Source organism: Falco cherrug, chromosome 3, assembly GCF_023634085.1.
Source record: "Falco cherrug isolate bFalChe1 chromosome 3, bFalChe1.pri, whole genome shotgun sequence".
Lineage (NCBI taxonomy): Eukaryota > Metazoa > Chordata > Aves > Falconiformes > Falconidae > Falco > Falco cherrug.
Window position 1 is genome coordinate 96,657,759 of NC_073699.1, and position 12,633 is coordinate 96,670,391.

Genomic DNA, 12,633 nt, shown 5'->3' on the forward strand with positions numbered 1-12,633 from the left:
GGGGATTGGGGGGAAGGGTGTGATTACAAGGCAGAAAGCTGTTACAGAGCCTTCCTCTCCTGAGTATATAACGGAGTCCCCTTTACTCTTTCAACCTGCTTTGAATTCAGCTGGGTTAAAACAGTGAACAAATATTGCATAATTGTTCACCAGGACTATGATGATCTGGTGACAATTACAGCAGAGGACAAACGTGCTGAAATGCCCAGTAACCTCATCACCATCCAGCAATTATGCTGGTACAACATCGAGCATAACTGAAATGCTGGTTAATAAAATGTAATGAGGTAATTCTAAAACTGTTTTCCTACTTTTCTGCTGGGCAGTATGAGAGGTTTCTAACCATCAGTGACATGGAGGGGACTTCACAGGAAGAGGGGAGAGGGAAGTCTAGAGAAAAGGGTTGAGACATCTGTGCATAGAGTCTTCCCTTAAACCTAAACAAAGATTTTTATTTTTTTTTTCTAGAAATGTGCAAGTTTTAGGATGTAGTTACCTGAAGCATTTTGTGTGTTGGCAAGTCTCACCTAAGGAGACTACCGACCTCTCGCTCCCAACGACTGTGCTGCCATATGCCAGCCTCTGCCTTGGCCGGTGCAACCATCTGTGGTGCTGCATGCTGGATGGGTTCCCCTGCCAAGGGACATGGAATGCCAGGGACCACCCCCCTGTGCAGCAGCAGATGCTGTGTTGAAGAACTTGACAGGCTTTTCTGGATACAGTCACATAAAAGCGGTGGCTGATAACACAGCGATAGGCTATTAAAAAAAAGCCCAACAAAACTGAAAGAACCTCTTGGAGTAGAAGCCCTTAGAAGGGCATGGAGCTCTGATTTCTCCTTACAGCTGGGTTATGAATTTTGGCAAGATCACTTCCTAAAACGCATTCCAGAAGACTATTCTGGTCTTTCTTACCACATTTTTAGAAGCGCAAAATAACACATTGGGATATCCAATGTCTCCTCTTCCTGCCTTCCCAATAAGGTCCCTATGAGCTGTGCTTGTCCCTCCTTCCCCTTTTTCAAGAGGTAGAAGCTGTAGATGCGAATGAAAGTTTAGACATGTAAATTCAGCAAAATGTAATTGCCCTGCAGGCAGAAAACCTGCCTGCCTGTCCTTAATTCCTAGCCTCTATGCACAAACTAGTCTTCTACAACTCCAATGCGCTTCATGGTTATTGTGTCGATTAAATAACACCTGTCTGCTAATATTCTAATTGTTCCAAAGTATAAAGCAGGGAGGGGGGAGGATTGCAGATCAAACTGTCAAAGGATATGCAAAGTATTTGGTGGCCTTCTGAATAGTATAATGTATACCTGCATTTTCATTAAAGTAACAGTCTACTCCCGAGCAAGACAGAATGCGTGTTGTGCCCTAAGGAAAGGTATGTGACAGAAGTCTGTGTTCTTAGAAAGCACCAGTAAGCTGTGCCAGCAATATCCGGTAGATCAAATGTTTCTAGGATCTCATGTTACTTGTCTGTGAAATCAAATTGAACCACTGGCTCCCAAGGAACTTACAATGTGAGTAAGGTTCCCCGCTAAAATACTGCTTTGTAAACCAAACGGCACTAAATGCATATTACATCTCCTTCATCACTACCACTAGGCAGCCCAGCATGCAATTGTTAATTCCAGCTGCATTTTAGTGGGCTCTTAGGCAATGAAACACTAATTCTCCAATGTAATTAGCTATGCTGGCTGCAAAGTCAATGCTGAATTAGTCACGTTTCTATCAACGTTTAGTTACCCTCCCCAAAGAGATCCTCTGGAGCTCAATAGCCTTGTTGTCTTTATTAACTGAATAAAAATGCAAAAGAAAATTGTCTTTCAGCCAAAGTCTACACTGGCATACGGAGGGTTTCTTCCTTCTGACTAGTGATATAGGATGCATAAGGTAGAGCATGCATGTTTCTGGACCTGCTATACACTGCCAGCCCAAGGTGTATGCATACCATGCCTTGAAGTTTGACCTTTGCTTCCACTTCATTTGTGGTATGTGGTTGAGTCAGCAGAGGAGTCAAAATGAGTTGCAGCTGGATGATAGGGAGGCAAGAGTAGAGGGAGCAAACGGCTGTGCCCAGTGATATGGTATGAGAAACAGAAAGGGATTCAAGTTCAGGAGATTGCCATTAAAACATCAAAAGTTGCAGGTTATAGGCACTAACAGACCTTTGCTAGGCTTGTAGTATTATTATGTTAGTAATATGAAGGCATATTTTTGACTATGGGCAATGTATTGGTGATAATTGTGATGTTAATTCTGCACAGAGCTCTTCATTCACACTTGGTGCACATCTGGCGTCATCTTAAAGGTAACTTTGAACTTGCCACAGAGATCTGCATGGTACTGAGTTTATTGAAACCAAAACTGATTGATGTAAAACCCAGTAGGCTGTACAACAGGAATCAATATGATAAGTGGAGCAATTTCAAAAGTGTGCTTTTTTTGTTGTTTCTGTTTTCATGAAAGATGCCATTTCAGCCTTATGTGGAGAACCTGGCTAAAGCCTAGGCAATACTCCTGGACCATCTAGGCTCTAGCCCTTTGACTGATTTGGAACACTGTCAGAGTAGCGTATTTTTGGACTACTCACTCTGGTGTGGAATTTGACCTTTGGGTTTGTATTATCATACTTTGTTGCAAAAACCTGGTGAAAAACTGATTCTGAATATGACTACACTCTCCAAATATGCCTCCCTGAAGCTGACCTCTTTGCATTTTTTATCTGGCTACATTTAAAGTTGATGAGACTTTTAGGTAAAATTCAGTTCCATCTACTAGAAAGAAAAGACCAAATCTAACTGTGTTCTGCAGAAAACGAGCACAGCTACTGTAACTTATTTCTCCAGGTGGTCATACAACAGCCTATGATATTATGTCAATTGTTCTTGTTGTTGTGCTTTTCAAATTAGCATCCCAGAACAAAAAGTTTGTATCAAAATATCTGTTTAAGCACTGAGGATCAGCATCTCCTATTTAATGCCCTGGCAGGGGATGCTCTGCTGGGCGATTCATATTTCACAAATAGCGTCGCTGTCGATACTGGAGCCTGTAACAGAGTAAATAACTGAGGTGTCAAAAACTGACCTTCCACCACACAGATTCTATGTTTCTTTTGGATTCTTACTGTATTTATGGCTCAGCCCGTGAAGATCAGAGTGAGCAGAGGTAATGGTGACGTTGCAAACCATGGGATCAAACATCAGTATAACTTCCTGCTTAGGAAAAAAAGCATAGGGATTCACCCTTGGCGTGTAGGACTAAAGGGATTATCTGCTCTGCTAAATCCCATCCCTGTGATCACCTGACCAAACCAAGTTCCCCTCATGCATCAGAACCTACAAAACATCTCCCAGTACCTTGTAGCAACTGTAAGGTCTGTGGTGAAAGATGAAATGTGACGTAATGTACACCAGCTGAGGACCTGTTCCTTTCCCTCTGCCTCCCTCGCTCTTTTTGGTTGTTTAAGATCTCTCTAAAGTTTTGTTCTTACAAGTCAGGATATGATTAGCTTTTTGCCACATTGTGCCACCAGTGCCCAAAGTAGCAATAGTCTGTGCTGTGCACTGAAAAACAATATGAAGGGGACTAAGCTTAAATATCTCCAAATAAAATTTGAATGCAAAATAATAGCCTTCATCTTCTGTAACATACTGAACATAAATAAGGTAATACTGGTCTTGATCCAAAAGTCACAAGTTGCTTTAATTACACTGCTGAATGTTCCTGCTGAATTTTCTACGTCAGACATCTGTATGGCAGTGTTAGGTCAACCAAGCTAAGATTGTTATTCTAAGTACAGGGTGAAAAAACTAACCGTGACCTGGATTATAAAACGTTGACATTAAAGGTCTGCTGCTCCTTGTAAAGAGCGTGGTTTTGTAATTTATAGAAATCTGATCTCCTGAAAGTGCCCTGCTGGGCCTGCAGCTGACATCATGTTTGTCTGAGCTTTAACAGATTCAGCAGGACTCGTATGATTAAAGCAACCCTCAGCTCCCCGCGTTTTTGGAACAGAGCTGTGGAAAAGACACTTGGAGTTAAAGATGACAGCTCCCTGGAGATCTTGACTTTACCAGCTTCATTAGAAGTTAAATTATGAAACTTAAAGCTATAGCTGAAAAGGGTCCAGAATTTATTTGTGATTCCTTGGTTACCTGTGAAAAAAAGTTATTTTTTTAGCTGTGGTCATTTAGGACCAGTGCGAAAGGTATGTGCCCAGGAGCAAGTAAACTAAGATTGCATTCATCGGCTCTCATTTATCCTGCCGTAACCGGCTGTGCACGCATCCTTACCCAGCTACAAACGCGTGGCAGCTACTTCTCAGCAATGAATTCATGGCAAGGCAGGGTAATAAGACGTTGTCCTTGCTCCGCACTGATTAAATGAAGAGTAGACTTTCAACTCTGTAACTCTACTGTTGACATTTTATCACAACCCTCATCGAGAAGACTATCTTGGAAGGTCCAGAGGGGAAAAAGTGCACATAATTACCACATATGCAAATAGAACAATTGTATGATCAATAAGATAATCCTTATCTACAAAGGTCAGCAGGCAGGTGCCAGCTGTACTGCACTTGTACACAGCATGTTATCTACAATGTAGACAGGTATATTTCTGCACAGAGACCTGAAGTCTTGCTTTAAAGCAATTATCTTTTTTCTGCAATCTTTTAACGATACTGTTTTTCAATTATGTTAGGGGATTTCTGTATCTCTGCCTTTCACTTCAACTGCTTACTTGTCTTGATTTGCCCAAACTCCTTATCTTGAACATCACGGCTCCCATCACCATTATTACATTTTTGTCAAGAAACCCTTCTGGAAAACTACTCCATTACTTTACTAAAAAGCAGTTGGATGCAGTTCACCACTATGAGGCATATGGGCTTGCTTATGTTATTCACCAACAAGATCTCAGCTCAGTTTGGAAATGTGAGTGATGTTGTAATTTTGTAATGACCTCTTCATTTAGCAGTGATTTTCTCTTCTTAGAGATCCCTTCAAAACTGCAAAATCAAAACCCAATATAATCAGCAAGCCCCTGGCATGAAAACCAGATTGTAGTTGCAGAAGTCAAAACAAGAGTAATACAGCCAAAAAGACACAATGATCAAAGCACCACCCACTATAAGCCTTTAGGAATATACATTTCCAACTAAAAGGTGCTTGAACTTTGCTTTAACCTAGGAATTGTTACTCTAGACTTTTTAGCTGTGGCTGGAGGGAGTGGGTTGCCTCTGAACATGTAGAAACAGAAGAGCTGAAGGTGAGAGAGAAGTTCAAAAAGTGTTCTGCATGGCTATAGAGAATTGCAGGCAGGACCCCATCTGCAAGGAAGGCAAGGCAGCAACAATTAAGGTACTTCAGCGCACACCCTACCCTGGGCAAGCCTTGCAGCGAACCAGTACTGTGCCATGCAGCCCGGAAAGAGGGGTGGGTGACGGCAGGGCAGCTGTAAGCCCTGGGCAGCTCTCCAGAAGAGCTCTGGCAGCAGCAGCTGCGGATGGATGGCGTTGAGCCCTCGCACCCCGGTGGCACAGCTCTCTCCAGCTAGTGCCACCCGGGCTGTGAGCAGCACTGCTCTCCTTTGGTAGCTTGGGCTGCAGGAAGGTTGCAGCCACTCACTCCAGCTTCCTCCCCAGACAGACAGGCTGTCTGGAAGGCTCCGTGCCAGGGTTCGTGCTGTCTCAGGGGTTCAGCCCCTAGTTAGGAGGATTTCATTACTAACGCGTTTGTAATACTGATGCTATTAGTACTTGCAGTACTGTGGTGCTTTTTACAGAAGCTGTATTTCTTCGCCTCTACATGAACAAGTAGAAACAGAAAGGGTGGGTTTTTTTTTTTTATGTGATGTAGTGAGAAGTGGAAGCCAATGCTTAAAACCTTTTCCCTAACGTCCTGACCCACTGTGCTGCTTTACCCATATAGGCTGACAGAAACAGAGAACTTGGACCAACATGTATTTCTCCTCGTTTTGCAAACTGACCAAGTTCCTCTTTCAGATGCAAGGCAGTACGTGTACACACACTGTAAGACCAAACTGTTAGTTAATCCTCTGTTCTGGAACCCATCTGACAAAGGGGTAGGTAGTGAGACATTTTCCTTTTGTAATCTGTTTAAGTAAATGAAATTAAATCTCTTCTTGGCCAGTTTTAAAGATCAAGTCATAAAAGCCTGGAATAGTTCTGTTGTACACATTTCCCTTGGAAAATATCTGCTTCGGCTTTCTCTTTGCTAATCAGGTCTGAGACCTCCATTAGAGAATAGTTTATTCCCAGCTTTAGTTAATACTTTTCAAATGTGCTGTATTTGTATACATGAATTCCTGCTTTCTCAGCTCTCCAAGATTATTTGAGGACAGGACAGCTAATGTCTACCTGAAACGAGTCAGATTTCTTCTTGATGTCAGAGTAGGGACAGGAAAATTAGCTGTAGAAAACAACTTATTAAATTGGCTGTGGTTCTTTGTCTTTTGTAGGACTCCTCTTGATCATGTGGGTTGTTTTCCTGAGTGGTGGATCATTTAAAAGCAGGTTAGTTATTCCGCACACATTACGAACAAACCTGGTTTATTTCTGATGTCTTCAGGAAGTTTTTTCACCTTATGCATTGATTTTGCGTTATCATTCCTGTGATGACTGCTACCTGCATGCACTAATTCTGCTGTACTCTTTCTGTTCCTTACCAAGCAAGCAGAAGGTGAGGAAAATGTTTGTGAGATGATGTCTATCATCTTATCAGGACTTGAATTATGTTTAGGGCAGGGCCATAGCAACTGTTGCAGTCAAAAGCTAACATCGTCTAAGCTGAGAGTATTGCCATTGCACTCTGCCACTTGGGGTCAGATCCTGCCTTTCCTAGCAGCGATAAGTTTGTTTTACCTTCTCTTTCTTCCATTATTGCCACACAAGCAAGGACTTTGGACATACTTGTGTACAGATCCAGCTACACATGTTTTAAAAGAATGCTGCTGTCTTAACTACCTGTTCCCTCCCTCTCCTATAGGTACCTCAGTTTTCAGACCCCTCAGCTCACTACTCGGGTCTCAGTGCACAGCTTTGCCAGTGCAGGCTCCGGGGAGGACCCGAGGGAAGAATATAAGATGGTAATTTCCAGCGTCATTGCAGCCTTAGGCATATTTAAACTGATTGTGAAACTGCACCTCTAATTAGGGCTTTGGACAGCAAGCCTGGCCATGAGTGAGTGTGCTTGCTTACAGAATACCCCTGACTAAGGCATGTCCACGCGAGCAGGTGCAGATTACTTTCACCCAGTTCAGCCTGCACTAATGCTTGAACTGGGAGTGCAGGAGAATGAAATGTGGGAGGCAGCGTTCCTTCTCTCGGGCACAGCCCCGTGCAGAGGCGTCCTGCTGCTTCCAGACCCAGAGGGTGTTGCACTGTGTGGCTTTCTCGGTTCAAGTCTTTATCAGCTAGGTGCTCTGTACAACCAAATGGCAAAATTTTCCCCTCCTGAAAGAAAGAGATTTCTTACAGCCGACCACAGAGGGAGGCTGAACCCAAACACAGTGACTAAGGTCATCCTTTGAATGGGAGAGCATAATTCTCGTTCTCACCTGTTTCCGTGTTCTTAAGACCATTGAGTATCACAACAGCTCACTTAGAAGGGTCCAGAAGAATGCTTCTGAACGGGGTGTTAAATATTGGCTCAATCAAGTACTTCATTCCCCTACCTCCCCACCCTTAGGTTTTTTAATCACCTGGAGTTTACAAATCTAGTGAATCAAATATTTCTCCTACCAGTGGTATTAAATCGCATGAAAACACTGTGGGCAGGTAGCCAGAACAGTAACAAAGCTGCCTTGAAAGTATTTATCTCTGGCAATACTTTGTGCTTCTCATCTGTCTATCTGAATCTTTCAGTGCATTTTAAGCAGTCAGTGAATCAAACCTCGCAAATAAGGTTATCTCTCTTTTTCCAGTTGGAGAAACCAAAACCCCAAGGGACTACAAATAGAATTTGGAGGCGTCTTTTGTGTTTTGAGTGTTACCCAGGCTCTGGGACCCACTGACGACAAGAGGGCTATTCACAGAGCATGATACTGTCTGATGTGAGTCTGGCCATGTGACTTACCTGTCAGTGAGAGGGTAGTCTGGAGAAGCTGCGTCTCCTGATTCTTGGTTGTGCACCCCAGTTACACTGCGGCTTTTTCTTCTCTTTAGAAGCAACGTTACTGAAGAGTCAGGCAGTATTGAAGGCAGTAGGAACAGGCACTCAGAAGAAAAACTTTGGTGTGTAATTGGGTCACACACGCAGAATTTTATGAAGTATCAAGGCCTGGCCCAAAAGAAATGCAAAACTCCACGTATTTATTGCTTTAACAGTTACAACTACCTGCAGTTCCATATGACTTGGGATTTCTTTTCCTCACAACATTGGTATCCCCTTGCTGTACGCGTGAGCTGATGATTTTTTAAATTATTTTTATTTTCCTTTTTTCTACCCTGAGTCATTTTGCTCAGCAATGCAGAGGGTGGATACTTTTGGAAAGCATAGTTGTGTGGCATATTTATATGATCACCTTGAACTATGAACTAGGAGAGGAAAATCTAAAGGGGATGAAAAATTCAAAGACTTGTTAAAACAGCTTGAAAATTCCAGGAATTCAGATGGGAACCTCACAAGGGTCTGAACTCGCATATACTAGTGGTGGTGCCAAAAATTTCAGATTAACCAGTAAATTAAAATCAAGACAGGAGTCAGATTTTGAATTTCATGGGATGGTGGTAGAGCTGGAGGAACCAGGGGAGATAAAAACATGATGACATGGTTGTACTTTTTAAAAAAGGGGAAGTGGATGCCCTTAAAGATATTATCTGAAGTAGACTGTATCAATAAAATGAGCAATTAGGTTATGTAAATCAGCACTGCAAACATGTTGGGGTAATCAAGAACTGGGTAAGACTAGATAAAACTGTTGTATGCTACAGAGGAACAAAAATACATACCTGTGGCTTTTTACTGGCAGAAAGGAACTGTTTCTTCCCTAAGGCAACTGAATCTCTAGAAACACCTGTAACAATTCTACTAAACATAATTATTAGTTGTCAGATGAAAAGATGATATGATAAGATCAGATAACTCCACCACTTGGAACTGAATGTAAAGTCCACTGAAATCAATTAGTTATTTCCAGGTTACTTCCATGGATGCCAGGTCAGTGGGGGAAGAGCCTGCTTAGGAACTGACTCTGGTATTGTAAAGCATGGAAATGATTTGTGCATAGCACAGCTGCCTTGGGGGGGAAAACTAGGAGTTTTGGGAAAATATCCTGCTTTGTGGTGCCGATGTGTCACCTCCTGCCTGTTCAAAAGTGCGTTGATTGAAGAGCAAACAAGAGGAGACATGGAGCTCAGGGTAAGGGCGCTGCAGATCATACATACATGCAGTTATTGCTTTAATTGTGCAGGCTCAAGTTACAGATGTTTCCACAAAATTTAGACATTTTGAAGCTGAGTTTTCTTGAATTCTGAATCACAGAAGAAATGCAAATATGTATTGCACATTAGATACCCAGTGCCCAGGATTGTATATAGAAGCTACGCTTAAATACCCATATGCTATCTGGACAGTAACATGCATATGTGAGGGTTAAATAAAAAATAGTTTAAAGAATGAACAGATTTCTCTACCAAGCTTCCAGCAACTCCAAGCCAAATAATTTTAAAATAGGATATTTCAGAAGTAATAACTTGACAATATCCTTGCTAGCTAATGACCTAAGCATATGAGAAACCTGATGTGGCTATCATGCGTCAAGTTGATGTGGATCTTGAGAGTCTAGTACATTATTTTAAAAATAGTTGGTGGGGAGGGGCTATTCTAAAAGAAATAAGTCGTGCAGCAAGTAAGCTTTTTGCATTTTAGCCCAATAACCTTTTTGAACATGGCACTGAAGAGAAACAAGGAGCAAGGGTTGTTCTCCACTTTTACTTTATACTTAACTCCTGAGGGAACAGTGAAACTAGATTCAGCTATGTTTTGAACAATGGTTGCTTCTGCTAGCCTATTCCAAATGTTTTCCAATGACAGTTTTCACAGGTAATTGCCTACTTTCAACCAGCTTAAAATGGGAAATGCAAATGATAAGTTAGACTTCATGTGAACTCTGATAATAGTCTTACTCACACGAAAAAATTCCTTTAGAAGTGTTCACACAGAGTGAAAAACAATCCTTTTATAAGTAGCTGCATAGTTGATATTAACTGTAGTCCTGAGTTAAAACTGTTCTGTGTGTGAGTGCACACTCCTCTGTGTGTGTGTGTGTGTGCAATGAGGGTAGGAGAAACCTTGTTTTTCTGAGTGGGGGTATGGTTTAAAACAAATACGTGGGTTGGTCTTTAGAGAGAGCGGACTTAAATGCAAAAAAACCCAAATTTAGATCCCAGTTTAGGCAAGAGTTTATTTACAACAGCGCTTTACAAGTCTTTTTATAGTAGTTAGTGAGACTTTGACATGTATTTCATGATGGGTCCAATCTTTAAGGCTTTTAATACATGCAAACTACTGGCTAAAAGTCAGTCTCTTTTACAGAGGGATAGTCTGACAGGACTAATGAATTTTTCTTTCAAAGCTTTAATTAAAAAAAAAGGGGGGGGGATTCTAACTGCCGATTGCTAACACAATCCACAGGTATCGTGGATTCAATTATTATTAAAATAACACTGCAAATAAAGCCGTGGCAGCACGCAGCAGATGCTGCACGAGTCCAGGGTGTAGCCGGCGGTGCGGGGGGACCTTCAGTGCCCAGCGCTCCATCTACCGGTGCTTGGAGAGGTCTCCTGTGCACCTCCGCCTGCCTCTGCAGCCCTGGAAGCCCTCTTGGAATGATTTTTGGTGGCTTAGATCAACCTGTGAGGCTGCTTTCATGCTGGGGAGGGTTGCGATATTTAGCCTGTGATATGGCCTTACTTCCTTCCTCTCCTACATCGCCGTCAAGGCGTCTTCATCCATCACCAAGGCTAGGGCTGAGGTCGCGTTTCAGCCTTTTAAGAGCTGAGATTACGAGGCCAACGATCTCCGAGTGACCCGGTTCTCAAGCCACAACTAGCTGTGGCTGCCAATTCTTCTGATGGAGCAGTAGCTGCTGTGTGTAAAATGGTGGTCGGGGGAGGGGGGGGGGCAAGTATGCAGAAATCTGTTGCTAACGTCTGAGGTACTCATTTATTATCTGCACTTGGTAATGTCAGCAACTTGAATCATAGGCTAAAAATAATCCTTTTGAAGTGGGGGGAAAAACATGGCCTGATATCTGAACAGTGCTGGGGTTATCCATTCAGGAAAAAACGATCTTTACCTGCAGTGCCGGTCAGCCTGCATGGCTAGTGCTGGTTAGAAAAACCTGAGTGGAAATTTTTGTCTTCAAGGGCACCGGAACATGTTGTTTCAATTTTGACTTTTTAGAATGACGAAAAAGCTTGATTTCATGATGCAAAAATGTGAATATATTTGCTTCAAAATGTAACGATGCAGGATGCTCTGTGTCATTTGTTTCCCTAAAAAGACGTGACTTAAGAAATGGGTTCATTTTGAACAGCATTACCTTTCCAAGTGGAAAATGATTCAGCCAAGGGCTCTCCAATCAAATTTATCATTATTTCTTCAGCTTCTGAAAGCAATACCAGACGTTAGCAACAGCTTATGTAGACATATTCTATTCTTTCACGGGGCAGAGAAGCTAAGCTGACCCTGCTCCTCCACCTGTAAAACTAATTTCCCTCGCCTGAAGTCGGGGTTTACGGCCAGCTCCTTGGAGTGCTTCACATCCACGCAGCTCAGGGAAGCTTCCAAATCTCCCGGCTTCTGTGAGGGAAACGGGGAGCGGGAGTTATGCTGGAAGGAAAGCGAGATCGTCTGGAATAAGGATTAGTCCGTGTGTAAGAGTGCAGGCGTTCCTCAAGGACCTCTTCATCGGTGCGTTCGTACTTTCGTAAAGTACTTCAAGGCTTTAACTACCCCGCGGCGCTGAGCGCTGCCTGCCGGGCCAGCGCTGCCCCGGCCCCGCAGCCGGCGGCCGTGAGGGGAGGCGGCCGGCAGGGGGCGCAGGCGGGCGGGCCCGGGACCGCCCCGCCGTGGGAACGTCGGCGGTGCCCGTACCGCAGGGGGGTTGTCTGTGGGGTGGCCTCCCCTCGCCCCCAGCTTTTCTTGCGGTTACAAACCTTCTAATTTCTGCTCCTACTCGTTTCTGTTTATCGGGGTCGGGTGTCCCCCTCCTCCTGCCAGGCTGCCAGCAAGGCCCCCGAGCCCCCTTATGCAGCCACCATCCCTGGTCTGTCCCCACGTCCTCTGCCGTCCTCGTCGTTGTCCCCCATCCCAAGGTACCACAAGGGTATGGAGTGGTCTTATCAGGCCTTCACAAAACATCAACTTAGCTTTTTAAATCCTTTAATACTTTAAAGAACTACCCTATCTGATTAAATACTAAGATCGTGTTCCTTTTTCTTTTCCTTTCCTTTTTCTTTTCCTCTCTTGTCTGCTTTATCTACCAGGGCACTGCTGCCCCTTGTGATTTCTCCTCCTTGAGATCTTTCCAGCCATCGCTGCATTTGCTTGCCTTGCCCAGGCGTCCCCAGCTTATTCTCCCCCCGGGTCACAGCTCCAGCAGC